The sequence below is a fragment of the Trachypithecus francoisi genome, unplaced genomic scaffold (assembly GCF_009764315.1).
Source record: "Trachypithecus francoisi isolate TF-2019V2 unplaced genomic scaffold, Tfra_2.0 Lachesis_group11, whole genome shotgun sequence".
Taxonomy (NCBI): Eukaryota; Metazoa; Chordata; class Mammalia; order Primates; family Cercopithecidae; genus Trachypithecus; species Trachypithecus francoisi.
This window is the reverse complement of record NW_022681456.1, coordinates 6654598-6682561: the sequence shown is the minus strand read 5'-3', so window position 1 is coordinate 6682561 and position 27964 is coordinate 6654598. Positions and strand designations below refer to the sequence as shown.

At 41.4% G+C, this 27964-nt stretch overlaps 1 pseudogene; it reads left to right on the top strand.

Moving 5' to 3' along the window:
* The first annotated feature begins 82 nt into the window (after positions 1 to 82).
* On the top strand, positions 83 to 21949 carry LOC117090775 (annotated as a pseudogene).
* Positions 21950 to 27964: the final 6015 nt, after the last annotated feature.

Genomic DNA, 27964 nt, shown 5'->3' with positions numbered 1-27964 from the left:
AGAGAGGGAGGGAATAAAACCCTCGGAAACCTCTGGAATTAGTGGCTAGGAAATAGCCCTCAGGTTGTTCTACGGACAGCCGATGTCCTGGACAGAGCCAGAGCCTAAGAACATGGGAGGTTTTTTCGTTGTTGTTTTTGTTTCTGTTCTGAGACAGGGTCTCCCTCTGACACTCAGGCTGGAGTGCAATGGCATGATCTCGGCTCATTGCAATCTCTACTTCCTAGGTTTCAGCGATTCTCACGCCTCAGCCTCGTGAGTAGCTGGGATTACAGGCGCCCACCACCACGCCCGGCTAATTTTTATTTTTTATAAAAATGGGGCTTCACCATGTTGGCTAGGCTGGTCTCAAACCCCTGACCTCAAGTGATCCACCTGCCTTGGCCTCCCAAAGTGCTGGGATTACAGAGCCGCTGCGCCCGGCCAACATGGGAGGTTTTTAAATGTCTGTGTTTCCACAATGAACCGGTGAGTCTTTGAAGGCTCTGTATGACCAGGACTGGATACAAGTCAACCAGAATAATTTGCAGACACGCAAGCTGTATGCAGTGGATCAATAGCAACCTGTTATAGCTTTCCATCTTTGTTTAAGGAATGTCCTATCTCCAAAACTACTGTGAAATTCTAGAGCATAAGAAGAGAATAAAGTCTTGATGTAGGGTTTGGTTGGCAGCCAGAGCTCCACCCCACCACCTCCTTGGTGACAGAGACCCACACGTGAGAAGGGGACTCTCTTCCCTGGTGTTAGTGTTACCTAGTGTAATGCTTACATGACAAAGCTGAATTTCTATCCAGTCCTAACTCTGTTACTCTTTAAGGATGCCTGCAATAAAATGTTCCCTTGGTAACCAGACCAGCTGAAACTGGTTAGAGCCAAGAAAGCCAACCAAATGACTTCAAGAAGACCTCAGGCTTCATTATCATCTCATTTCCATTCTAAAAATACCTAGAGCAATGGGAAATATTGGGCACTTCAGCAGGCAACTTCAGGTGTATTTCTAGAGATTGTCCAGGTGAGTCAAAGAGCAAATGCCATGAAGTAGCCTCAGCCCTTTGGGTCATGAGCAACCATTTTTGAAATAATATTACATAGTTGTCAGAGTTTGAGCTGGGCAAGGGATTAGCCTTTTCTCCAACTTCACAATCAGATTAAGAGGAAACAAAGTGTTAGCAAAGTATAGGACAAATTCTGCCATACACGTGAGTATTTGATAATACATATTATCAATCAGGAACATAGCGGTCCATACATTCTGTAGACTGTACGATACCCAGATCCTGTATCCTTGTAAGTGATCTAACCACACATTCTGTAATGGTCTCTGAGGTTGCAATAACAAAATGACACAGCCTGGATGGATTGAACAGCAGAAAGGTATTTCTCACAGTTGTGGAGGCTGCAGGTCAAAGACAAAAGTGTGGTGCTGGCTGGCTCAGTTTCTTCTGAGGTCCAGTCCCTCTCCTTGGCGTGCAGATGCCACCTTCTCACTGTGTCCCCGCTTGGTCTTTTTTCAGTGTGCACATCTCTCATGTCTCTTCCTCTTCTCCTAGGAACACAAATCAAACTGGATTAGGCTCAATTTTTACGACCTCAGTTAGTCTTCATTAGTGCTTTAAAGGCCCTATATCCAAGTACAGTCACATTGGAGGTTCAGACTTCAAAACATGAGGCTTGGCGTGGTGGCTCACGTCTCTAATCCCAGCATTTTGGGAGGCCAAGGCAGGTGGATCACCTGAGGTCAGGAGTTCAAGACCAGCCTGGCCAACATGGTGAAACCCTGTTTCTACTAAAAGTACAAAAATTAGCTGGGTGTGGCGACACATGCCTGCAATCCCAGCTACTTGGGAGGCTAAGGCCGGAGACTCGCTTGAACCTGGGAGGTGGAAGTTCCAACGAGGGGAGACCGCCTCACTGCACTCCAGCCTGGGCAACAGAGCAAAACTCCATCTCAAACAACAACAATAACAACAACCACAACAACAACAAAACAAAGACTTCAACACGTGAGTCTTGGGGAACACGATTCAGTCCATAACACATGCCCTAAAAGAGTCCCATGAGACAGCTATGACAACGTTCTAAAAGAAGAAATCCGTCACAGTTGGTATCTGGCAACCAGAATTTGCCATCTCAGTGACTGGATGGAGTGTGGTTTAGGCATTTGACTTCATGTGTATTCCCTACAAGTACAGAGTATGGGGCTTATGAGACGGCGAGACCTTGTTTTGCAGGTGTGGGGAGTGACTGATTCAGTTTATTCCATCTGCCTTTCTCGTCAGTGAAAGCCCATTTTCTACATCCATGTTGCTAGAGAACACACCACTAAACTTTCCAAGGAAAAAGCACTTCTAGACAAATTACACTAGCTAGTGAGCCCTCCAGTGTTGAGCAGACATAGAAAATGACAGCTGACAGGCTTTAGTGAGAACTTCTGGAGTGTGGACTTTCTGATTAGGCATTTGCTAATCAATGCAGGAATGTGAGTGTTTGATTACTGAAACTGCTACCCCTAGGAGGTGGATTAAACCTAATTACCTTCATAGAAGCAGAGAGTATAAGGATGGTTGCCAGGGGCTGCAGGGAGAGGAAAATAAGGAGATATTGGTCAAAGGGTACAAAATCTCACTTACGTAGGATAAGTAAGTTCTGGAGATCTATGTACTGCATTATACCTAGTACCATAGATAATAGTGCTGTATTATAGACTAGAAATTTGCTAAGGATTGAAATATGAAATGCTCTCACTAAACACACACATACACACACACACACACAATGGTAATGATGTGAGATGGGATATGTTAAACAGCTCGATTGTGGCAATTACTCCACAATGTATACGTATATCCAAACATCATATTGTACACCTTATGTCTACAATTTTATTTATCAGTTGTAACTGAATAAAGATGGAAATTTAAATAAAATATATACTCTTTTATATCACATCGACAGAACTAAAGAAGAAAGGTTCCAACATCATGACGTGAACTGTTTTCTGATGATGTCTAAATCTCCTCGCAATTCCAACATCAGTTCCACTTTCCTTGAGAAAAGTAAACCAGATCTTTGTTTGGCTGTAATGTTTCTGACAGTCTGAAAAAGAAGGGACTATCTTATTAATAGCATCCAGAATTTTAGTTTTGCATATTAAGAAAGGCGCTGAACACCCTAATCTCTCTTTTTATGTGGATTATGGATCCAGGGAATTTGATACCTATTCTGAGAATTTATGTAAAATCGAGTAATTTCAATTAGGTCTTTAAATTGAACAATGGTGTCAACACTAGCTCTTTCCCCCTAGTAAAATAAACAAAGGAATATTTAAAGAAGGAGGATGCTTTTGTGGTAGAAGTTTTTAATAAATTTTTTTAGGCAGATAGAGAGAAAAAGGGGTCCTTGGGAAATTTTCATTTTTAAAGACGTTTCTTGTCTAGCTGGAAAGCCCCAGCTCTTAGAGCCAAACAGGCAACCTTTGATATGCAAATGTGAGCCATTAGAAACTAGGTCCACCCAAACATGGAGAATCCCTCTGCCTTCTCGCCCTTGCCCCAGGTGTTCCTGGCAACATGGCCACCCCACCCATCCCCAAGTGTGTGGAACACCATGGCGGCCTGTATTTGCATATTAAAAGACTAGGGTGGGAGGATCAGTTTTTTCCAGGGCCATGTAAATGATATGCCTGGTCAAACCAATCCCCTAAGCAAATCAGACACCACCTCCTCCAGCCTCTACATATACCTGGCGGGTATCCATCTCACTTGGGGTTTCCTCTTTTGGATTTGGAGAACCCCCGTCTGTCTCTGTACAGGGGAGCTTCTTCCTTTTGTCTTCTCCCTTCCTTCTTGCCTATTAAACTCTCTGCTCCTTAAAACTACTCCACGTGTGTCTGCATCGTTTTTTTCTAATTGGACTTGAGATGAAGAACCTGGTGTTCCTCCACTAATCGGAGCTGTATCATTTTCATGGGCTGGTAACAAGAATAGAGAGCCATCCATAGCCACAAGACGCAGAACCTCTTCTGGCAAAACGGTCCTGCCTCACCCAGAGGTAATTAGTGGCTATCAGGGCAGACAATTCTTGTTGATGTTGTTCATGTGCCAACTCATTTGTTAGGCTCACAGTACCAAATTTTATTTATATTTAGTTATTTTTATTACCTGGGAATTTTAATGAGGTTTTTCCTTCTGACCAATTAGAGCATCAAAAACCCACCCTCTTCCCTGCTGCTGTCATTAGGAACCAGGAGGCACATGACTGGGGCTTCTCCAGTCCTCTTCACTCCATCCCTCTGAACATAGTGGCCACAGTCAAGTGTTGGGATTTTGAATAGGTTGAGCTGATTATCATGAATTTTCAAGAGGTGGAGCTGATTATTAGTGTGAGTTCTGGGACTCCTAAGAAATTATCAGATACAGATACTACATTTTTTCCTCAGGTATCAGTAACATATGGATCATAGAAGCCTGAGATGGTGAGTGGAATCTGAAAATGAAATCTAACATTTACCAAAGACACAGAGAAGGAGAGAGAGACTGGATTCATTATTCCGGCCCCTGAGTCTAGTCAGTCAGTTCTACTCTTGGGCTTTGTAGTTCTATTCATCAGTGACTTCTTCTGTTTTGTTGAAAGCAGATTGAGCAGGGCTTCCAGAAACCTGCACCCTAAGGAGCATCAGCTGGTACAGAGAACTCGGCCAAACCCACCACTGTGTTTGACTGTGAATGACAGTGGGCACACGGAGAGGGCAGCCCACCAGGCAGGTGTGGCTCACATCACTGAGGAGCCCTTTTCATTCAAAGATGATCAGCTTATAAAACACCAGTGATGGGAAGTCCCAGGCAGGTCCCCCAGGACCTACAGCAGGGGCCAGCCAAGAATGGCCAGCCATCTCTCTACTGGGTCAGAAAGAAATAACGAAAGGGGCTGAACTTGGCCGTGTGAGCTGTCAGCATGGACGCCAGACCAGACCAAAATCCAGATTCCGACGGCTGCTCCCTAGGGCAGTGGAAACCCCCAACACAGAGAAGACTAAGCAACAGAGCAACTTCCTTACCCAGACCACTGGCAGCCCCAGTCCTTCTCCATCCCTCAGATTACTTGGTTACTGGACATTCGCTTTGACTATGCTCCATTCGAGAAAGTTAGAATGAAAATTTGGGTAAATAGTGAAGGAATTCAAGGAAAAGAAAATGCACCCACCATGTTTACGTTACAATACCAAGCTGGACCAGACATTTTCTCATTCAAGGATGAATGTGTTACTGGGGGTCCTTGCTCCTAGAGCTCCCAACATGGTGGCGGCCACTTCCAAGATGGTGGCAAGCCTTGTGTTCTCTGATCTGGGGTTCTTGGCCTCACAGATTCCAAGGAATGGAATCTTGGGCCATGCACTGAGTGTTATAGTGCTATGAGAAGCCGTGGGTCATGGAAGAGAATGATGAAACCCACTAACTAGTGTTTAGCTCCATTAGGACGAACCCAGGCACTTAGCCCTGTGGGAACAATGGCGAGCCTTTATCCCCATCGGGAGCGGCAATGGGCACCTCGCTGGATCAGGAACACAGAGGACGCCCTGCTGGATCCAGAGGGATGGAAGTCAGCCACGGGTATGCAATGGAGGCCAGCAGCAGTGGTGGACGGTGAGCAAAAGCTCAGTTCCAGCCGTAACAAACACAGACCAGAAAAGTGCAGTTGCAAGATTTAATAGAGTGAAAACAGAGCTCCCATACAAAGGGAAGGGACCTCAAGGGAGTTGCCGTTGCCAGCTCGAATGCCTGGGTTTATATCCTGATCATTGTCCCTCCCGCTGTGCTCTCAGGCAGTAGACAATTGGTTATTTCTTTACCTGCTGTTTTCGCCTAATTCGCATTTTAGTGAAGTCTCTTTACTATCTGATTGGTCGGGTGTGAGCTAAGTTGCAAGCCCCGTGTTTAAAGCTGGAAGGGTCACCTTCCCAGCTAGGCTTAGGGATTCTTAGTCGGCCTAGGAAATCCAGCTAGTCCTGTCTCTCAAATGGATGTGGGCCATCGGAAAGTTTCACCAACATGACAGGAAGGAAAATATACAGCCTTAAGATGCAATGGGAGATGTTTTAACCAGGATTTTTACTAAAGGAAACTTCTTTTTTCCTTTTGTGTAAAATTTCTGTGAACCCAGAAAATCTGAGACAGGTCTCAGTTAATTTACACAGTTTATTTTGCCACAGTTTATTTGTTACACCAAGACACGGTGGTGACAGCCTCAGGAGTCCTGATGACATGTGCCCAAGGTGGTCCGGGCACAGCTTGGTTTTACACATTTTAGGGAGACATGAGCTGTCAATGAATATATGTAAGAAGTACATTAGATCCATCCAGAAAGACAGGGACAACTCAAAGCAAGCTTCCCCCTCCCCCACTGAGAGCTTTCAGGTCACAGGTAGGTGAGAGACAAACGGTTGCATTCTTTTGGGTTTCTGAGAAGTTTTTCCAAAGGAGGCAATCAGATATGCATCTGTTTCTGTGAGCAGAGGGGTGACTTTGAATAGAATGGGAGGCAGGTTTGCCTTAAGCCGTTCCCAGCTTGAAAAGGCCCAAGATATTTTCCTTTCGCGTTGCTTAGACAGCCCAGGCTTTATACCTACGAATAGGCTGGCCCTGTGGGGAGAGGCAAGAGAGTTTTCATTCTTTTCACTGAGGCACCTGAGCAGCTTAGCTGTAAATACAAATATCGTCTTTGGCCCACGTCTATTTTGGAATTGAAGGAATTAAGGAGAAGAACCTGGGAAAAAATTTAAGAAGCTGAAAACAGTAAGTTGAGTGACAGTGCTCCATTTCTCCAGTCTCCTGTGTGTATTATTAAAGCAAAAGGTTGAGGTAGATGAAAGCATTCACTCTGGCCCAGAAACTCTCGTTCTTGTGACAGTGAATAAGTCTCATGAGATCTATAGAGAGAGTTTTTATAAAGGGGGGTTCCCCTGCACATGCTTTCTCTTGCCTGCTGCCGTGTAACACGTGCCTTTCGCCTTCTGCCATGATTGTGAGGCCTTTCCAGCCACGTGGAACTATAAGTCCACTATCCTCTTTTTCTTTATAAATTACCCAGTCTTGGGTATGTCTTTATTAGCAGCATGAGAAGAGACTAATACATCCCCTCCACCCCCTCTCCTGCCTGATTTTTCACCAATATCCTGTCTTGAAGGCTTCACAAAGCATAAAATTGATTCTTCCAAAGGCCTGGATTATATATACCATATAGTTAAGAGGAAAGAGAAGGTAGGGAGGAGAGTGTTTTCTCAAAAATTAGCACATCTCAGAAAACATGTGTAAGAAATGAATACAGAGATACCCAGAACATCTGCAGTGACGCTTGTTTAGAAAATTAATCAGGAAAGTTCTCCATGGAAAGAATTTCTGGAGTCAGGCAGGCATTTTTTTTCCCCTCCCAATAATTGTGCCTCTTATTCCAGAGACAAATGGAATTTTTCTTTGGGGTTCTAAGGCCAAGGTGAACTCCATGCCTTAGGATCAGGCATTGCCATTAATGTCAACAGCAAAGACGGATTTATTATTAATGCTTCCATAAATATTTAAAGTTCAGAAGTCAGACAACTAAGACAACCCTTAAAACATCTCCATGCTGTCAAGCTAGCACTTAGACATTTTCCCTCTTTGGTTACCATCGTGAAAAAAAAAAAATCTCAAAATAGCTACAAAATAGCTACACCAGTGGAGTGCGATGGCTCCCGCCTGTAATCCCAGCACTCAAAGTATCAATAATTAACATTAAAAATGGATTCCAGAAGTCAACTTCTGATTATTAAGGGGGCTTATTTAGCTGGCTTATTTCATCCTGGTGTACCCTTTCTCCCATTTTTTTTTTATTCTTTTTTCTTTTCTTGCTCTCTTCAAGGCTGGCCACAATGCTCTGTCATAATCGGTAACTGTTTTTTGTGTGTGTACTTTAATCCTTTTCTGTGCAACCGCACTTAAGTCCTTGGCAGTTAATTAGCAATTCAGATGCAGACCACCTGTAACGAGCTCAGCATGGAACAGGTGCTCCATGAATATGAACTGTTATTACATACATATGCATGCTTCAAGAAATAGCCGGCTCTTGACCTGCATGGTGGCTCAAGCCTGTAATCCTAGCACTTTGGGAGGCCTCAGGCTGTGGGTGGATCGCCTGAGGTTGGGAGTTTGAGACCAGCCTGGCCAACATGGGGAAATCCAGTCTCTACTAAAAATACAAAAAAGAAAAAAAAAAAAATAGCCAGGTGTGGTGGTGCCTGCCTATAGTCCCAGCTACTCAGGAGGCTAGAGCAGGAGAATCACTTGAACCCGGGAGGTGGAGGTTGCAGTGAGCTGAGATCACAGACTGGGTAACAGAGTAAGACTCCATCTCATAAAAATAAATGAATAAATAAAAAAGAAATAGCCAGTTTTAGTAAGAAAGTGGAACTTGTTCTTTCCCTGAAATCATTGTTGGTTATTCTCTGATGAAGAAATGTTGAAATTCAAAACATGGTTCACAGAAATCATAGTAAAACAAATACAACTGCAATTCAGCCCACTCAAGTGGACATCTGAGGAGTTGAGATAATGCTGATGAGTTTCACAGGGCAAATTGTGAGCTCACAGATTCCATAATGTCCAGTATGTTAGTTATTTGTTAGTTCTGACGTTGGCTTGAAAGTAATAATGCCTCATTTTCAGTATTTCTCTATATTCTGTTTGCCACATGCATTGCCTTTTTCAAGAGGCTGTGTAGTGTAGTGAGGTGACTTTCCAGATCTGCCATTTACTGTCTGAGGGATCCTGGATAAAGCATACAGATCTTCTAAGCCTGGTTTTCTCACCTGCACCGTAAGAACTAGAACAGCACCGGCCAGGCTCGGAGGCTCACGCCTGTAATCCCAGCACTTTGAGAGGCCAAGATGGGCGGATTACAAGGTCGATAGATTGAGACCATCCTGGCTAACATGATGAAACCCCGTCTCTACTAAAAATGCAAAAATTAGCCGGGCGTGGTGGCTTGTGCCTGTAGTCCCAGCTACTCGGGAGGCTGAGGCAGGAGAATTGCTTGAACCAGGGAGGTGGAGGTTGCCGTGAGCTGAGATTGCACCATTGCACTCCAGCCTGGGTGACAAAGTGAGACTCCATCTCAAAAATAAATAAATAAAATAAAGAACTAGAACAGCACCTATTCACAGGGTGAAACACAAAAAGCATGGTGCCTATCCAGAGTCCACAGTTATGAGGCCCTGTTACTATTCTTCATGATAGTCGTATCACCAGCTTATTTTTTAACCATGCTAAGAAATAAGTTACCAGCTCTTTAGCGTGGCGGCCATACCCCCGTGCTAACACCTGCCCGTGTATCCATGAGTAGGTGCAACTCTTCTATTTTCCTGCTTACTCCTTTGAATCCCCAAATTTGGTACCATTCAGGTACTGCCTGCGGCCATGCCATTCCATGCCTTGTCTGGAAGCCACTCCTACTGTTGTATTTGGGACACTGTTACTCACCGTACAAGGCCTCAATCAAGCATCTTAGGAGGTCGTTGGTGCCTACCTGCCCAGGGCAGAGACCACTAACCCCTTCTGAGAGCTGCCACATGCTGCTTTCTAACATGTCTACGCTAGCTCCTCACAGTGTGCTGTGATTGTTGGGTGACAGCTCTGTTCCTCACAGTGAATGGGTGCCATCTGCAAGGGATACCACATGCCTTTCTTGTCCTTGGATCCTTAGCGATCAGCAGTATCTGCCTGCCTCTGGTAGAAACTCAGAGGCTTACTGAGTGGACTTACACTGACAACTAATATTCTCCAACTTTCTGTTTGATCCTACTCCAAGGCTTTTTCCTCCTTTTTCTTAGCAGTGTTAGAAATGCTTGTTTCTTGATGTTGCAAAGAAGTAGCATTTGAACATAAATATAATTTTCTTAGCAAGACTGCTTTTTACTTTCTGCAGAAAGAGTACACTCGCCAGCAATTTTGCCACGAGAGGACACTGAACACAGGAGACAGGGTCATTTATAACCTGACGCGTCCACCCTGCTGCTGTGTCCATTTTCTGTTTGCTGGAATGGGACCTCACATTCTGTGTCTGTCGCGATTGGCTAGTAACTTAGAATTTTTTAAAAGAGGCAAAGGCAGAGGAGAACAAAGGAGGGCGGAAGTAACTTTTGGAATGCTGAGAAAGGTAAAAACACCTTCAAATAAGGAAGAGGAACAGGCTACGACCTAATGCTTGCTTGGTCCAGTATAAGTATGCCGGGGAAATATTTAGAATATTTAGGCTAAATTGTGGGAGCTAAGAACGTGAAGTACACTGATTTCTTCATTACGGCTAGCAGATATTTAAGAATGTTAGCACAGGTCTTTGAATAAAGTTTGCTTCTAAGGGAAGTTACTATTTATTCCTAGTTAGATGGGGAGGAAAGTCTCTTTGAAGAGGAACCTCTACTTGAGTTTTTACAGCAGCGTGCACCCCATCCTTCCTCTGACCTCATGGAGGAACCTGGCCCAACCTGGACAGTCTTAGCTGCCTATTCCCCCAGGATAGATTCAGGATAGGCATGGAAACCGATCCAGGCCTGAGACTCTCTCTAGATTTTTAAAGTTTAAAACTGGAGTGAAAGCCTTGCCACCAGAGACAAAGGCTGGAGAGAGAGATGGGTGCTGTTTAACCTTGTGGAGAAGACTTTGCTGTGGGAACAGAGGAGTCCAAACCAAGACCAGCCAAGCTGAGATCTACAGGAAGGAAGAGAAAGGCACTGGCTTCGTTCTAGTCCTTGGGACTCAGGTCCCTGCCTTCCCCACCTCCACCCCCAACACCCAGCCTCCCAGAAACAGCCCCAGACAACTTCTGCTCTCACTTGGTTCCTGCTGCAATTCTGTCCTTAAGATGAAAAAAAAAAAAATCCTAAATGATAGGATAAAACTCAGCCACCAATTTTCAGTGTTTACAATCTTCAAGGCATTGTTCTTTATTACTATTTTCTTTATACTTCCTCCAGATCATGTATTTAGTAAATCTCCCCTCCCCTGAGCCCCGCTGCTCATAAAAGCTGAACCTAGGATGCGGATCCAGCAGCAGTCTTTTCAATGTAGGGTACTGAGAATATTTCTATTCACCCAATTGACCCCCTTGTCACCATCTGAAGCCTGAAAGTAAAATGTAAAAAGTATTTGAAACTGACTTGGAGGAAGCTGAGGGAAACGTTAATATACATCAGACTTCTTAATATCTTCAACATGTTTTAAGGGGGATTTTCTTTGTAATAAGCCAGAGGGATTATGTTTTTGTTGTAAAGAAGAATTAGATTAATGAAAACATTTACACGAATGCTTTGAACTTTAAACAACCTGTGTTCAGTAAGCTGAAGTCATATCATAGTTGTATTTCTTAAAGAAAGTGATTCACACAGTGTTTTGTAAGTATTGGTTAATAGGAGGAACGGAAACACAAGAAAATCACTAGTAATAAGTACACTGAAGATGCAATTTATGGGATATCATTAAAATGCAATTATTCTGTCTCCTTGAGCCCTTCAATTTTCTCCAATGAGTTAATCTTTCCTGTAAATGGATGAAAATTTCAGCTAGCCCAGGACTTGCCACCACCTGTCTTAGGGTCAGTAGTAGTCCTGTGTTCCCCTAAAAGTTGCAAACAGTCTAAATTAGAATAATCCATTCAAAATATCACGGAAAATTTCCAATACAATTCTACATTAAATTATTTCCTTTCCCAGCTCTAGCTGGAAGACTTTAGCAGGAAATGGCGGAAAAAGTTTCTCTTCTCTCTCCCCTCTCTTCTTTCCAGGATTTCTAATCTTTCCAGGGTTGGTGAGGGGGAAGGGAAGGAAAGGGAAGAAAGGACACAAAAGAGATAGGAGAGATTGTGACATACTGTCTTCAGCTGGCTTGAGGTCTCTGGTCTGGTGGAAGTTTCAGTCTGATTCGTTCTCTGGGCTCCTGGAAGGTACCCTGTCGGGCACTCAGATGGCGATCCCCCTGAGCTATGCGCAGTGTACTTCTGCAGACCCCTCCTGAACCTCCACAACTGCTTTTATTTGTTCATCCACCCCACTCTGACTCTGCCCAGGCCGCATTGCCCTCCAAGGGTGCCCTTTCAATGGCTCCAGGCTGGTTCTCTGCATGGCTAGAGGACCACAGAGTTCTGATTGCCTGGCGTAACTCCCAGCCTTGTCTATTTTTTATGCATAATTATCAATAGCAAACATGCTCATATTCAAACACATCTCTCTTTGGACAATAAATGCCAAATGTCACAGTCAGCTCAGGACTTACCCATTTCTGGTGCACAGGACATGAAGCCTCCTTCCTCCAGTGCCTTCTGAGAGCCCAGGTCCCTTCTAGGATTAGAAGCACCTCCCAGCTCTGATACCCAACAGGAAACCAGCCCTTCTGAGCCTCACACATCCTAAGCAGGACTCAGATCCCAGACCACAGTGCCCATGAGTTTCAAGATTGCCTTTAAACACAAAGATGACTCTTCACCATGCTCTGTCCAAAGAAATTTTTTCTTGCTCACTTCTCTTGACACTTCTCTGTTCTAGAAAAGGGGGCGATCCTTTAAGCATTAAAGAACCACTTTTCAAAGGTTTTGTTTGAAAATCTGCCTTTTGATTTTGTACCTGATTTTGGAATTCTTGATGCTTTAAAAAAAACTTAGATGTTAATACCTTGCCTCACATGGTTTTGTAGCATGAAAGGATAATTAAAGCACCAGCATTAAAACTCAATCCTTAGCAAGGTGTTGTCTACGATCTCCTTAATCTTCACAACAAGATAATCTAGGATTGTCTGCTGAGGTCAGCAGCGGAACCCAATGGAGTCAACCCTGCAGGCAAGAAGGAACACGTGTGGCTTCTCCAGTATGCCGGATTCATGATAAGGACTGGACAGCTTCTTACCTATTTGTGTGTTGTTTTCTCTTTCATTAAATTTTTGGTCTAACTCAGTGACTTTCAACACTTTGAGAGGCATAGTTATTACTTAAAAGGATTATATACACAAATACATGCATACTCTATAATTTACAGTTGATTTAAAGGAATTTCAAGAGGAATTTTGACCTCAAATAATTTTCCTCTTATACGCTAAATGTGGAAATGAGATATGTATTTAACATATAATTACATTTTGCCAGATGTATGAAATCTTCTGTGAAAATATTCTAAAATAAATGGAATGCCATCCCTTCATTTGTACTAAAATGTATTTTAGTCTGATGAGAGTAAAGTTTATATAGACTGATGATTCAAAGAACTATGATTTTTACAATTATAATTTTAAAAGTAAATATCTATCAAACTATGATAATACATCGATTTTCTAACTTATTTGTCTATATGAGCTCACTTTTTAATAACTAGTTTTTGCTTTATTCTACAATTTGCAGACAACTCCAAACTCCACACTTGGATTTTCTCTTCTGCCTTTGTTATTCTTTAAATATCTACATTAACAGAGGCTATTTCTCCCCCAAAGAGACCATTTTTCCCAATAGTACATGCAGGTGGACCCTTACCTGGCACACACAGGCCCTCCTGGCCCTCCAGCACTGGTACTTGGGCTCTACCATTTGACTGCACCCATGTCTGTCTGTGCTGGGGCTCTGTCCTGGTCGTGTCACCCCTGAGGTGTCCTTAGGGCACAGGGATGCTAAAGAGCCCCATGTGATCTGTCAACTCTGAGTAAACTCAAGAGGCTCCTTGGGGTGCCCATTAGCAGTTTTTGGAAGGTGGATCTAGGGGGACAAACTCAGAAAGGGACGAGGCACATTGTCCATCCCTGCCTTAGATGGCTGCTTTTCTATCAGGCTGCACTGTCTCACCGGCCAGGTGGCCGAGGAGGCCGTTGGAGGACCACAAAGCTGCAAGTGGCTTTCCTGGGGCCTCCAGGGAACAGCTGGAGGAGGCTTGGAAGGGCACCCACATTGGGTCTCCCAGGAGTCTGCACCCTGCAGGTCATGCTGGCATTAGCCCCTGATCCTCTGCAGTTCATCTCGTCCAGGCGAAGACAGCTGGCTGGCCTCAGAGGGTGAGACACAGCTCGAGGGTAAAAACATTTTTACAAGACATGGACACAAAAGTGGCCTTTACTTCTGGATAAGCTTTTAAAACTTCCCATTCACACGAAAAGGTGTACTTTCTGTGTGCCACCAAGAAACCTACACCGAGTAAAAGGACTGTTTCACTTTAATCAAGTTCCAGAATGAGGGTGCCCAGCTCTGAAAAGCACTGTTGCAGGAGGAGATTTGAGGGTGCATGCAAAGCAGTGTTTCTAGAAAATACCAAAGGAAACGGACATTACTCCAATGTGGACTCCCGCTTCCCAAAGCTGCTGCTCCATCCCCAGGGCGGAGGCCACGTCGTCCAGCTGGCTGCCGGAACCTCGTCATGCTGGAGTGTGTGTAGCAGGTGTCAGCTGAAGTCTTCCTCGCTCTGCCTGGAGGTTTTGGATGCTTTCTTCAGGATCCTCTCCATTTGTTCTGCAGATTCTTGAAGGCCACCTGGGCTGGGGTCCGCTTGTCCTGGCCACACTGCTTCTGCTCCTTCATCTTTTTGCTCATTCCATCACTTCCTTGAGTTTCACCTTGTCTTGGCCTTTCTTTTTCTTCTTCTGCTTGGTTATGCTGAGCTCTGCGATGCTTTTAAGCTTCAGGGGTCTTTTTTGGGTCTGCTCGTGGGTCACCATGACATCGGCCTGCAGTTCTGTGGGTGGACTATGTATTAGCTCATTTAATCCTCCTAACAACATTATGGGGCAAGTGCTATTATGCTTTCTATTTGTATAGGTGAGAAAACAGTACTACAGAAAGTGAGCACCTTGCCCAAAGTTATGCAGGAAGTGAAAAAACAAGAATTCTAACCCAGACAAGTAAGTTCTGTAAGGAAATGCAGCTAATAGAGATATCAACCAGGTGTTCAAAGGGTTATAGTTACTTCTGGAAGTGGAGTGAGGCTGTATAATAGCTAAGAAGTGAACCTGGTTCTCCAGGGTAGAGACAAGAGGCAACAAGAGAAGGGATTCTGCAAAGAAACCAGCAACAGGGGGGAACACGGGGATGGAGAGCAGCCACGAGTTTACCTACGTTGAATTTGGAAAATCTGTGCATAGAAAGATGCAGGGCCCACTGGGCTTGGTGGCTCACACCTGTAATCCCAGCACTTTGGGACACCAAGGCAGGCAGATCACATGAGCCCAGGAGTTTGAGAGAGCCCATGAGCCTGGGCAACATGGTGAGAACCCATATCTACAAAAGCTACAAAAATTAGCTGGGCATGGTGGCATGCACCTGTGGTCCCAGCTACTTGGGAGGCTGAGGTGGAAGAATTGCTTGAACCTAGGAGGTGGAGGTTGCAGAGGGCCACGATCATATCACCGTACTCTAACCTGAGCAATAGAGTGAGACCCTGTCGAGAGAGAGAGAGAGAGAGAGAAAGAAAGAGAAAAAGAAAGAAAAAAAGAGAGAGAAAGAAAGGAAGGAAGGAGGAAGGGAGGGAAGGAAGGAAGGAGAAAGAAGGAAAAAAGGAAGGAAGGAAGGAAAGAAAGAAAGAGAAAAAGAAAGAAAAAAAGAGAGAGAAAGAAAGAGAAAAAGAAAGAAAAAAAGAGAGAGAAAGAAAGGAGGGAAGGAAGGAGAAAGAAGGAAAAAAGAAGGAAGGAAAGAAGAAAAGAAAGAAAGAAAAAAGAATCACCCAGCTCCTTTATTCCCCAGACATTCACTGAGCACTTAGTGTGTCATATGCAGGAGTTTAGGTTGAGGGTCCTGGGAAATGACACAGACAAGACAGTCTCCTCCTTCATTGAACTTGTATGAGTGGGGCGGACAACAAACAAATCATCCAGGTCATTTCAGATAGCGGTGAGTGTTTGGAGAGCACTAAGCAGAATGATCTGAGGTTGCAACGGGCATTGCAATGCCTGCTGGGCTCCTTACCCCTCAGGACCTTTCCACCAGCTGCTCTAGAAGGCTGAAAAACCTTTGCCCTGTTGCTGCAGGGCCAGATTCTTTTCATGCAGGATTCCTTTGGCTAAACTGTCACCTTGTCAAAGAGGTCTGATGCCGACTAAAAGTTCTCTGTTACTGGATGTGCAGAGAGAAACCCATTGTGGCTGTAGGGATGGATGAAGGAGAAGAGCACGAAGTGGACAGCAGAAGCAGGAGCTGTCACACAGGCCTGGCTCATCGTGGTGGAGAGTTTGGATTTCATTCTAAGCAAAATGGAAAGTCATGTTGCTTCTAAGCACAAGAACAACATGATTTAATTTATGCTTTAAATTAACCACTTTGCCTGCCCAGTTTCTCAATTAGATAGTCAGATAGACATACAGATATATAGGTTGGTAGGTAGGCAGGTAGATAGACAGACAGACAGACAGATAGATGATATGTAGGTAGATAGGTAAATAGATAGAGAGATGAATAGGTAGGAAGGCAGATAGATAGATGCATACATACATAGACAGGTATATAGGTAGGCAGGTAGATAGAGACAGATGTATAGGTAGAGAGAGAGATGTGCAGGTAGGCAGGTAGGTAGATAGATAGATGTATAGGTAGGCAGATAGATAGATAGATGGATGGATGCACAGTTGGATGGACAGATGGACAGAGGGATGAAGGGATGGATGGCTAGATAGATAGATAGATAGATAGATAGATAGATAGATGCATACATACATAGACAGGTATATAGGTAGGCAGGTAGATAGAGAGAGAGATAGATATATAGGTAGATAGATGTGTAGGTAGATAGATAGATAGATAGATAGATAGATAGATAGATAGATGGATAGGTAGGCAGATAGATAGATAGATGGATGGATGCACAGTTGGATGGACAGATGGACAGAGGGATGGAGGGATGGATGGCTAGACAGACAGACAGACAGACAGATAGATAGATAGATAGATTTATGAATATAGATACCTATCTGTCTCTCTCTAGCTAGAGATAAAATAGACAAGTGGCTTGATGCATCAGTAGCATTGAAAGACACCTCGAATGTGACCTTACTTCGAGGTGATGGAATTTCTTTTTAAGCTCAACTTCTACTTCCCTTCTGAGGAAGTTCATACTAGGGAGCTGCTGCAATAGATGCAACTTTAAACTCTAATATCCCAATAATGCAAACACACTGATCAACTCAGCAGGATTTAAGGTGAGATCTCTCCTCAAGAAGAATTATGAGAAACATTTTAAATTCTTTAGCCATCAATTTCACTGCCAGTCAAACTCCATTCTCAGAGGTGAAAAAAATGCCCAGCAGGTAATTTTTGAAGTGGCAAAACTGCACGATTTCTATATTTACAAGCAAGCCACATTTGAAAGGTTTTTTTTTTTTTTTTTTTTTTGGCTCCAAAATCCTTTTTTGGCTCTGTCCACCATTGAGCCCATAACAGGATTTATAAAGTGGAGAACCAAAAAACTTACATAGATGGAGAAATACAGATTTAGATATAGATGTAAAATATATAAAGTAGATACATCTGTAGAATACACAAACACAAATATGAATGAAGGTATAAATATAGAAAAGGTGTGAATGTAGATATAGAAGACAGATACAGGAGAGATAGGCAGGTAAATCGATAGATGATAGAAGATAGATAGATAGATAGATAGATAGATAGATAGATGTGAATGCATAGAAGAGACATAAATGTAGATAGAGAATGGATGTCATTTTTGTGCTTACGAGCCCAGCCATTCACCTGCCCCTTTATCTGCCCCCAAAAGAGCAATATTGGGGAGTATACAAATATTATAAATAAAGCAGATAAAAGTAGAAAGATGTTAAAGTCTCAGAGACAATCACCAACCGCTAAAAGATTCTCAATGGAAAAAAAAATCTTAAAACAAAAAGCTGTGTTTTGCATTAAATTAACTGGTTTAATTAGCCTGAAAGATTTACAGGCCTCACCCACCTGTCTTAGAAAGAATACTCCATAGAGATATTTGGTTACTACTTGGTTCCAACTCATTTTCCTGGGTCAGAAATTGATTTCTAATTTTAAGAATTGACTTCTCCATTGCAAGGTCCATGTCACATTAATTTATGCTGCAACTTGTAGAGATTTCTTCTCCGTGGCACGTGAGCCATTTGGACTCTTTTTTTCAGAGAGGAGCCTGCAAACCAAGAAAGATACGCGTAAGTGTTCCTGGCATTTTACACTAATTCTCTTGCAAACATTTTGCTGTTTGTGTTCTGGGTGTGTTGTTATCTGCTTGGATAGTTTAAAAAGTATTAGCAGAAAACATATGTATTTCTAACAGGGACCCAAATGTCAAGCCTTGAGGTGAATGTGTACAAAATTGTGTATTTTTAAGACACTATCATACTTATTAAGTATAGATATGTGGTTTACCGGAAAAAAAAAGTTCATAGATATCCAGTTCTCTAAATTGTCCTTATAGGAATGTCCACTGGATGAGTACAGAATGTTCTAAAGTATAGAAATTAGACGACAAAACTTGTTAGAGAACCTCAGATTAAGAGAATACTCAGAAAATGCAAAGGAGACGAAAGCACTATTAGAAGTGATATGAGGCAGGCTTTAAAGGGAAATTTTTCTGGAACAAAATCCATGTTCTGGAAGTCAGAGAGTGTAACTGAAGATGAAATAGTCATTTGGAGAAAATCAGAATTAGAGAATGCTATTATTTGTTTTAGACAATATTTATCTATTTGTTTTTTCTATTGATTTGATTGAATTAAGGAGATAAATATTGATTTTTTTTACATGCATTCTGTCAGTGTGGACACTGACGCTTAAAGAGACAAGGTCTTGCTTAAAGTCACACAGATAGTAAGAGGCAGAGAAGAAATCTCACCTTGATTTGTTTGATCTCCATGCCTAGGTCTCATCCGCTGAGCAGTACCTCCTCCCGATTCAGCACATCCCTGGTGCCGACTTTTTGCTTGTGTTCACTTTGAGGATGCATTGTGGGCCTGCAAGAAATGTGAAAGTGCAGTGTCTGCTCTTCAGCATCTTACAGTCAGGTTTGGGGTCAAAAACCTAGAAAGGTACAGACCCTGAAAACAGTATCAAGTAACGCCAAAGTGAGATTCCAAAGCAGGGTTTTAATGAGCGCACCATAGAATGTCTTAATATTCAGGGCTTTAGGAAATGAATCATATGCATAAACATCTTAGTCTAAAATAAACTTCTTTTCAGACCCAAGAATAAAGACTTTGCTATTTCTGTCAATAGAAATTAATCCATATCTGTCTGAGAATTCAGAAGCTGGTGAAGCATTGATTTTGCAATAATAGGGAGCTCTTACAAATCACTAACTGTCATTAATCAACACTAATTCTTTGCTCTTATATTTTCATTTCAAAGGGTGAATGCATTTTAAAGTAGTATAATGTGTTTTATTCTATAGCTAGAATATGATTTTTATGCTTCCCTTAAGATATCTTTACTTTTCACATTAAGTGTATAAAACTGATAGCTCATCAGATCTAGTAAATTATTTTCTGTATAATTTTATACATAAAATGTATAATTATTTTATGTATTTTATGTATAAAATGGTATCTAGTAGGTGTTTCATCCATGTCTGTTGAAGAAATTTATTCAACAAATTTTTCTTGTTCACCCTCTATGTACTAGGCACTCTTATACATGTTGGAGATACGGCAAAAAATAAATAACAAAGTTCCTGAGAGTTGATAATATGGTGGAAGGGGCTATAAACAATGAATTATCAGGTTGTGATGACTGTGCCGATGTATATAAAACAAGGCAGGGACAATAGAGAGTGAAGGGAAGTGCTTGCACTTGATTTAGTTTACACAGAGAAGGCCTGTCTCCCAGGTGATGTTTGAACACCTGAAGAACATGAGTGAGAAAGGCGTGGGTCATCTGGGGAAAGTAACTTTCTGCAGAGGGAATAGCAAGCGAAAAAGTCCTAAGGAAGGAGGATGCTTGGTGTGCTTGAGGAGCAGAAAAGAGGCCAGCAAAAGAAGAAAGAGGGAAGGAAGAATGGAGGAGATGAGGAGACGCTGATTGCAACCTTGTACATTTGTATGGAATGCTATGGTCGGCTTGCTCCTGAAGCCTCTCTTCAGGAGTGAGGAGAGGGAGTGATGGCACATCTGAAAAACCTTTCCTACATCCCTTGGGATGCCTTTACCCCTTCTGGCTTTTGAATTATATCACTTAGGATACCTTGATTGCAAGACATGGCACACCGAACAAACAGGTTAATGATAGTTATGGTTACTGGGTACTTAACAGCAAATGCAAAGGCAGGTCAATGCAAGTTGTGTCCACAGATCTCTGGCGTCATCAGGAAAGCAGACTTTCCTTTTCAATCGGGGTATTTTGGGATTCTGGCTTTCTATTCATTCTTGTCTCTTCAGGGTCAAATGTGGCTGCCGAAATTCCAGATATCATGTCCACAACTGAAACTTCCAATCTATAGTGAGAGCAGCACAAAAATATTTCCGTTGTGCAGTTCTCTCTCTCTCTCTTTTTTTCTGGACATGGTCTCACTCTCCTACCCCAGGATGAAGTGTGCAATGATGCAATCATAGCTCATGGCAACCTCAAACTCCAGGGCTCAAGCAATCTTCCTGCCTTAGTTTCCCAAGTAGCTGGGACCACAGGCATGCACCACCATGCCCCCTGCACTCTTTTGGTATTTCTTCTGTAGAGACAGGGGTCTCACTATGTTGCCCAGAATGGTATCAAACTCCTGAGCTCAAGCGATCCTTCTGCCTCAGGCTCCCGAAGTGCTTGGGTTACAGACAGGAGCCACTATGACCAGTCATCTCTCTCTTTTTAAAGAGAGACAGCTATTTCCCAGAAGTAGCTGGCGGACCTTCTTTTATTCTTTTATTACTTTTTGGCAAGTCAGCCAAGAGAAGAATGGCAAATAAAATGGTATTCCACTGATCAGTTTATTGCAGTTATAATTTATTGCGTTAACCCATAATTCAGGCCCTTCCATTGTGTCTAGTACTTTTCTAATCACTTTATATATAATGTTATTTATTTCACACTATGACACCCTTAGGTAGGAGCTATTATTATCCCAATTTTGCAGGTGACAAAACTGAAACACAAGGAGTTTAAATAGCTTACTCATAACAGAAGAAAATAGATAAAACTCAGGACGTCTGTCTCCAGATGAGGGTGCCACAGAGGGATATCAGCTCCCTTTAGGAAGAGAGTTCAATGATCAATGGGATAAAAGTATCTACATTCATTTCACAGAGGCCGCATTTCCAAGAAAAAGTAACATATAAGGCAATATGTTAGCCCAAATAATCAGTAGAAAAGGAGAAAACATTATTCTTTATAACATTAACATTACAAGATATTAATTAACATTGCTAAAATACTTTGGAAAATTATTAGGCATTACCTACTAAAGCTGAATATATGTACACCTGACAACCAACATTTCACCCTTACATATTTGCCAACATGAATGAGAACATATGTTCACTAAAAGACAGGTTCTAAGATTGGTTTACTATTTAGTTATAAGTCATTGCAATATCAAATGCTTTGAAAACTGCAATTTTCTTGCTGAGAAAAAGAAATTAGGCAGTGGAATACTGAAAATTTTTAAAAAATAATGTATGTCTATTTGTCATTGTATTCAGGTACCAAACTGTATGTAGTGTGCCTTCTAACGACCAATTTAATCTCCATGAGTGTTACTAAAATTTGAAAGCAAAGCAAACACAATTCAAAATTTTAATTTATAATCTTTACCAATGGAAACTGTATATTTCACTGTCCATTATGTTGCCCTACTCAGTGGAAGATACTCAAATCGAATTACTTTACTGTTAGAGTAAGATTAATTAGTACAATGAATTTATCCACACTTAGCAGGGTTACTTGTCAGAAATCTTTCACTTTTTGTTGCAGCTGTTTGAGGCTTTATTAAATTCAAATTCCAGCTGTTAAATCAAGGCTCTCAGACTCCTGCTGCCTGGCCAGTGGAGAAATCAAGTTTCACATATGGCTTTGGGGTTTCTCTCTGTCATCCTGGTCGACGTGTTCTCTCATTTTTCTGAAGTCTGGGACCTCAACACAGACATCTGGGTGAAGGCCTGGACAGCAGGGCTGGTGCAAAATGAATTGTCACATCACACCCAGCGTTCTCAACCTTTAGAAACTATAAGTAAGAAAAACACCTCAAACCAAGTATTGCATTTTTACATTCTCTTCTCAGATTTCAAGGGAAGTGTCTTTTTATATTCTGTGTAGTTAGTTGATCATTTCTCAGCTGCGTTAACCATTGATATTTAAAATTTCATCTCACCCATGTGAGTAGAAGTTCAAGGCAGAATCACATTTTTACACTTTGATATTCTTATACAGAGATATGAGGGACAGAAAATTGTGCACCCACAAACAGGTCTCTGAATCCTTTCTGATACCCTGACCTCTTTTGTTACCTGAATTGGGGAAATCTATTATGCCTTCTTATCAAAAGTTGAATAATTACTCTCAACACAGGGTCAGCAAAACTGTTATTTCTTTCAGTCTGAGGAGCTTGTACATTGGCTTAGGAAAAGTCCATCAGGGAAATGGGGACACATATGCCTAGACCACATTTACGTTAGAAATCCAGTTGGCTTTTTGTAAGCAAACATGAAGTAATCTAAAAATGGACACACCCAAAGTAGTAGACTATCTCTCTTGACTCTTGACCCCGTAAAATTAGGTCTTTATGCATATCTTTGTTTTTAGGAAACATTAAAGATTGAATTATTCAAGGCACTATGCTTGGTGCTGAAGAAGGTCTAAGGAGGTCTACACCACAGAGGCTGCACCCACTCCTCAGCCTTCCTGAGCCACACCATTGTCATCTCTACAGCATCCACCTCTCTTGGCTCTTGTAAGGATTGAGACATGCCACCAGGCTTCCTGTAAGCACTGAACAACTGTGAGGCTTTGATGCTGTCCCATTGCCATACTAAGGGGCAAGTTTTCTGGACTTGCCTAGACCTTATAGCAGAATAAGTACTTTTACTTCACTGAACAAAGTTTAGAGATCCTTTTACACCATTGAACAAAGTTTAGAGATTTGGAGATTATTCGTTTTTAATTTCTATGGATCTGCTTATACTTCTCTTTTGCAAATTGAAACATCATAGAAGATTTTTTGGAACTTAGGTTGAGAGTTGTACATGGCTTCAAAGTTGCTGTGGAATTCTATTTCCATGGGGCTGTCTGTCTATACAACGGTCATGTACTTCCCACAGCCTGCTTCAGTACCTGCTGTACTATGGCCAGTCTGCCAATATTGTTGACCAACAGATGGCTTTTGATGGCAGATAAACTTCTATTTAGCAAGTGTTCCTTTTGTCCTTAAACTTTTCCACCTGTTGCTTGCACCAGCAACTCCCATGGCAAATGTGAAAAAGCAAAGAATAAGGAATATTACCAGATGGGACTAACATCAAAATGTGTGTTTTCATCAAACATGATCAAGAACGTACTGGCAATTGAAGGTATCTAAAACCAAAGGAGTCCCTTAGATAAGATGTTGCAAATCATTCCAAAGGGGTGGTGGGAAGGGGACATGGGATTTGAGGAGAGGTACAAAAGAGAATTTGTCTATAAACTTATTTAATCCCTAATAAAAATGTACACTTTAGATATTATTATTAGTATTCTACAGATAAGGGACCAACCTTCAGGAGTTTACGTATCTTGCCCAAGGTCATGTTGCTAGTTAGGAGGTAATCTCAGGGCAGGGACTCTGCCTTGTTGTTGCTGAAGCCTTAGTTCTGAGAACAGCCTGGACTACAGTTCTGTGTTTCATATTTTTTAAGTAATTAATAATAAATATATTAGGTAGGGAAGTGGACCCTTTAAAACAGGTTTTCTCCACTGTATGAGTCTGTTCTCACACTGCTATGAAGAACTCCCTGAGACTGAGTAATTTATAAAGAAAAGAGGTTTAATTGACTCACAGTTCTGCGTGGCTAGGGAGGCCTCAGGAAACTTACAATTATGGCATAAGGCACCTATTTATAGGGTGTCAGGAGAGAGAATGAGTGCAAGCAGAGGAAATGCTAGACACTTATAAAACTATCAGATCTCTTGAGACTCACTATCATGAGAACAGCATGGGGAAAGCACCCCAATTATCCAATTATCTCCACCTGGTCCCAACATTGACAAGTGGGGATTATTACAATTCAAGGTGAGATTTAGGTGGGGACACAGAGCCAAATCATATCATCCACCTTGATATGATTGACATTTTGCATCAGATGATTCATCATCCTGGAAGGCCATCCTGTACACTGCAGAATGATTGACAGCATCTCGACCTCTACTCGCTAGACTCCAGTAGCATCCGGTCCAGTTATAGCAACTAAAGATGTTTCCACACATTTTCAAATGTCCCTGCTGCGGTAGGAGGAGGCAAAATTAGTGCTTGAGAATCACTGCATTAATTCAGGAGATTCTTTAAAATGTTCTCTGTGATATTACACAGGCTTCTCAGAGCCAGTATCTCATGGCCTGAGTGTTGACTTTCACAGTGAAACGTGCTTTAAAACACTGCACAAAGCCTAGCGTGTAGAGGGCAGAGTGGCTGGGTGTGGCTCTGTGATGCATTCCAGGGTAACCAAGTGGGCCTCAGCAGGGATGTGTCTAGATTAGAGTTGCTGTTGAATTTTACCATCTTATGAAGTATTTCGTGAGGGAAGTCACGGTGTGTCCAATCCCACAAACATGCCAGAGAAAGGCTGCATTCATTCAGGTTGATTATAATGAATAACAATTTATTCTGGAATACCAATTAAATGAGTGTATGTGTTGTTGCTGGTTTTTTTTTTGTTTTTTTTTTTTTACTAACTTTTGAATAAAAGTATGTGGTCCCTGAAGAATTATTCCTGATTTAATTTTTATCCAGTGTTGCAAACCGGGTTTCATATGTGACTCTTTTGTAAGGAGTTTCAGTACATCCCTTCTGCAACCCATGCCTATCTTATTTATCCCCAAGCCTCTAAGGTCAATATAGGAGCCTACCTTTTTCAAGTGCTATTGATTAGTTGCCTGTTTAGACTTTTGCTATATGAATTATAATTTTTAAAATGATAATCAAAATATAATATTGATATTATATATATAAATATAATACACAATTTAGGGCATTATGTCATAAATATTTACTAAGAAATGTTTGCATTTCATAATCTATAATACATACTGATTTTAGTATCACATTTACAGTTTGATTCTGACTAATTAGCACAGATTTATAAAAGAAACTTTATGGGATGCTGAGACATGAATAAAAACAACTTTATTCCTTTGGGAAGGACAGCCCACATGCTAAGAAGATGATACTGCACATTGTTATAGCCCGAAGGGCCCTCTTTCCACAGGGGAGCAGTGAAGAGTAGAGGTTGCCCATGTGGATTCCCAGGTCAGATAGATATGGATTCAGATCCAAGATCTGCTGCTTGCTACCCAAGAGACCATGGACTGTAGATTCTTTAGGTCTCAGGGTTTTTGTTTGTTGTCTGTTTTCCATTTCCAAAACCAGAAAATGGTAGGATATTTTCCGTAAGATGGCGGTGGTGAGTAAATGTAATTATATGTCTAAAGCTTTGAGCATGAAAGCTTGGCACACATTTAAGTAAGTGCTTGATAAACGTTAATTCTTACAAATATTAGTATCATTTAGATTTAGATTGCTGAGTTAGTTGGAAATCATCATGTGAGGAATCTCTGTTCTCAAAAGAGGTTATTATCATTAGAATGCGAACTGTTTTCAAAACAGCTAATTGACCATTTTATTCAGAAGCACCATCTGCTACTCATTAGGGTCTAGGTTGTTGTCAGCTCAGGGGTGCCCATATATGAGTTGATAACCCTATTTCAGTCTTGGTTGTTGAATCCTCAGTGTCTGGGGTTGACTATCAGGTATCTGCATCTCTGAAAGTAATTTTCAGTAGTGAGTTTTTAGTTAGGTTCTCTGGTTACAGTTCTGGATAATTAACACTAAAATGACACTTGTCGGGAAGGCTTTGGCTCAGATAATTGAGAGAAGTGAATGTTGAACAAGATTCAGGAAGGGAAGAGCTGGGAGACCCCAATGTCTGGATTTCATGTGCCTTTTCCCCAAGCACATCCATTGTGTGTCTTGGTCTCAATCCCCTAGATGTCTTCAATATAATCTTCAATTGTCAGGAGAAGAGAACTTGATGAACCTCGCTTGGACCAAATGCCTTCACCGCTAGCTCAGTCAGCTATGGCTATAAGTCAAGGACCTTGTAGTTTTACAGAAAAGGCCCCTGGTCAAATGTTTGTGAATGAAGCAACCATTCTGATGTTCAACAACGGGGTAAGTGTTGGCTTATGATGTCATTTTCGTCCATCCTGTGGCTCCCATACATCAGTGATCTTATTAGATACCTGCGATTTAAACCCACTACATCAGAATTCTATAGGAATGGGTTGTTTTTAAAGTTCTTCAGAGTTAATTTGGATGCTCAGTCATTGTAAAAAACTATCTTCATCCTACAAAGACTAGTGTTTTTTCTTTCCTTATCTTGGAATTTTTTCCAATTGCGACCCCGAAAACTGTTTCCAATAATGTTAGAATTTGCTTAAAAGATTGTGAAAGACGATAATCTGGATTGTAATACTGGGTCAAAGAGACCATACCAGGAGCCAACCAGGCTAAATCTACAGAATTTGTAAAATGCCACACTTTAAAATGCTGAATTACAGTGTTAAAACAAGTTCCATAATGTGACAAGGTCTATGTGGTACTTATTATTTTACACACATTTTCCTACACTTAGTATAACTGTCTGCTAATTAAACACAATTGTTTTAAATTAGCTGATGTGTGTTTTATGTGATATAGCTTTATATCCTAAGCCAGAAAAAAAAATTCTGAGAGTGACAGTCTTTCTTCATTATTTCATCTCTTGTCCTACATAATTTTGTTTTCAAGTTAGATTTTTATATTCAATTGGTTAAATAAGTTAAAGCAAAAAACGAACACTAGGAAAACAAAATGAGGGAGATGGCTTCAGACCAATTTATACCAACAAGCAAAAACACTACCTGTTTTTTTTTTAAAGCTTTTAAAAACAGTGACATGCAGGCTCTTCCATTTCTGTCTAGAATGCACCAATTTATACTAAACTATCTTTCCTATTGAGAACAACAAAAGTATCTGACCAAAAGCACAAAAGAGTGACATTTTAAAAGACATCAAGGAACTCTCAAGACTTCCAGAGCTGGAAAGATCAAGAAAGAGAGAATGCAACTTCATTAAGGTGAACCTCGAATGTTATGTTGTTGTTTTTTTCCTAAGACAGATATTAGATTTGTAAGTGGTGCAGGCCAGAGAGGCTGAATAGAAAATGTATAAAATGTAGAGTAGATGAGCAGAGATTTCAGTCATCTCACAGTGATGGGAACAAAATTGAGGTTATGGTAGCCATGGTAGGAATGAATTGAGGGGCCAACATAGGACAAACAGGAGGACTCCCTGATTAATAAACAGTGGTGTGATAACTGGCCAAATCTAAAATGAAAGTTAAAATTATTAAAAACAATGCAACTCCACAAGAAGAAAAAGATATATAATCCTCAAACTGTCCAATCAAACAATGGCAAAAGTCCTGAAGAGACACTTTACCAAAGAAGATACAGTGTTTTCGTGGCAAATAGTATATGAAAAGATGTTCAATATCATTCACCATTAAGGAAATGCAAATGAAAATAATGATGCAAGGCAATTATACAACTATTAGGATGGTCTTGTGTTGCTGGTGAGAAGACAAAATGGTACTGCCAATTTTGAGGAAAATTTGGCAGATGCTCAACAAAGTGTAACATAGTCTTATCATTATAATCTAGCTACCATGTTCCTAAGTATTTATCCAAGTGACTTAAAAACGTATTTTTGGCCAGACTCAGTGGCCCATGACTCAGCAC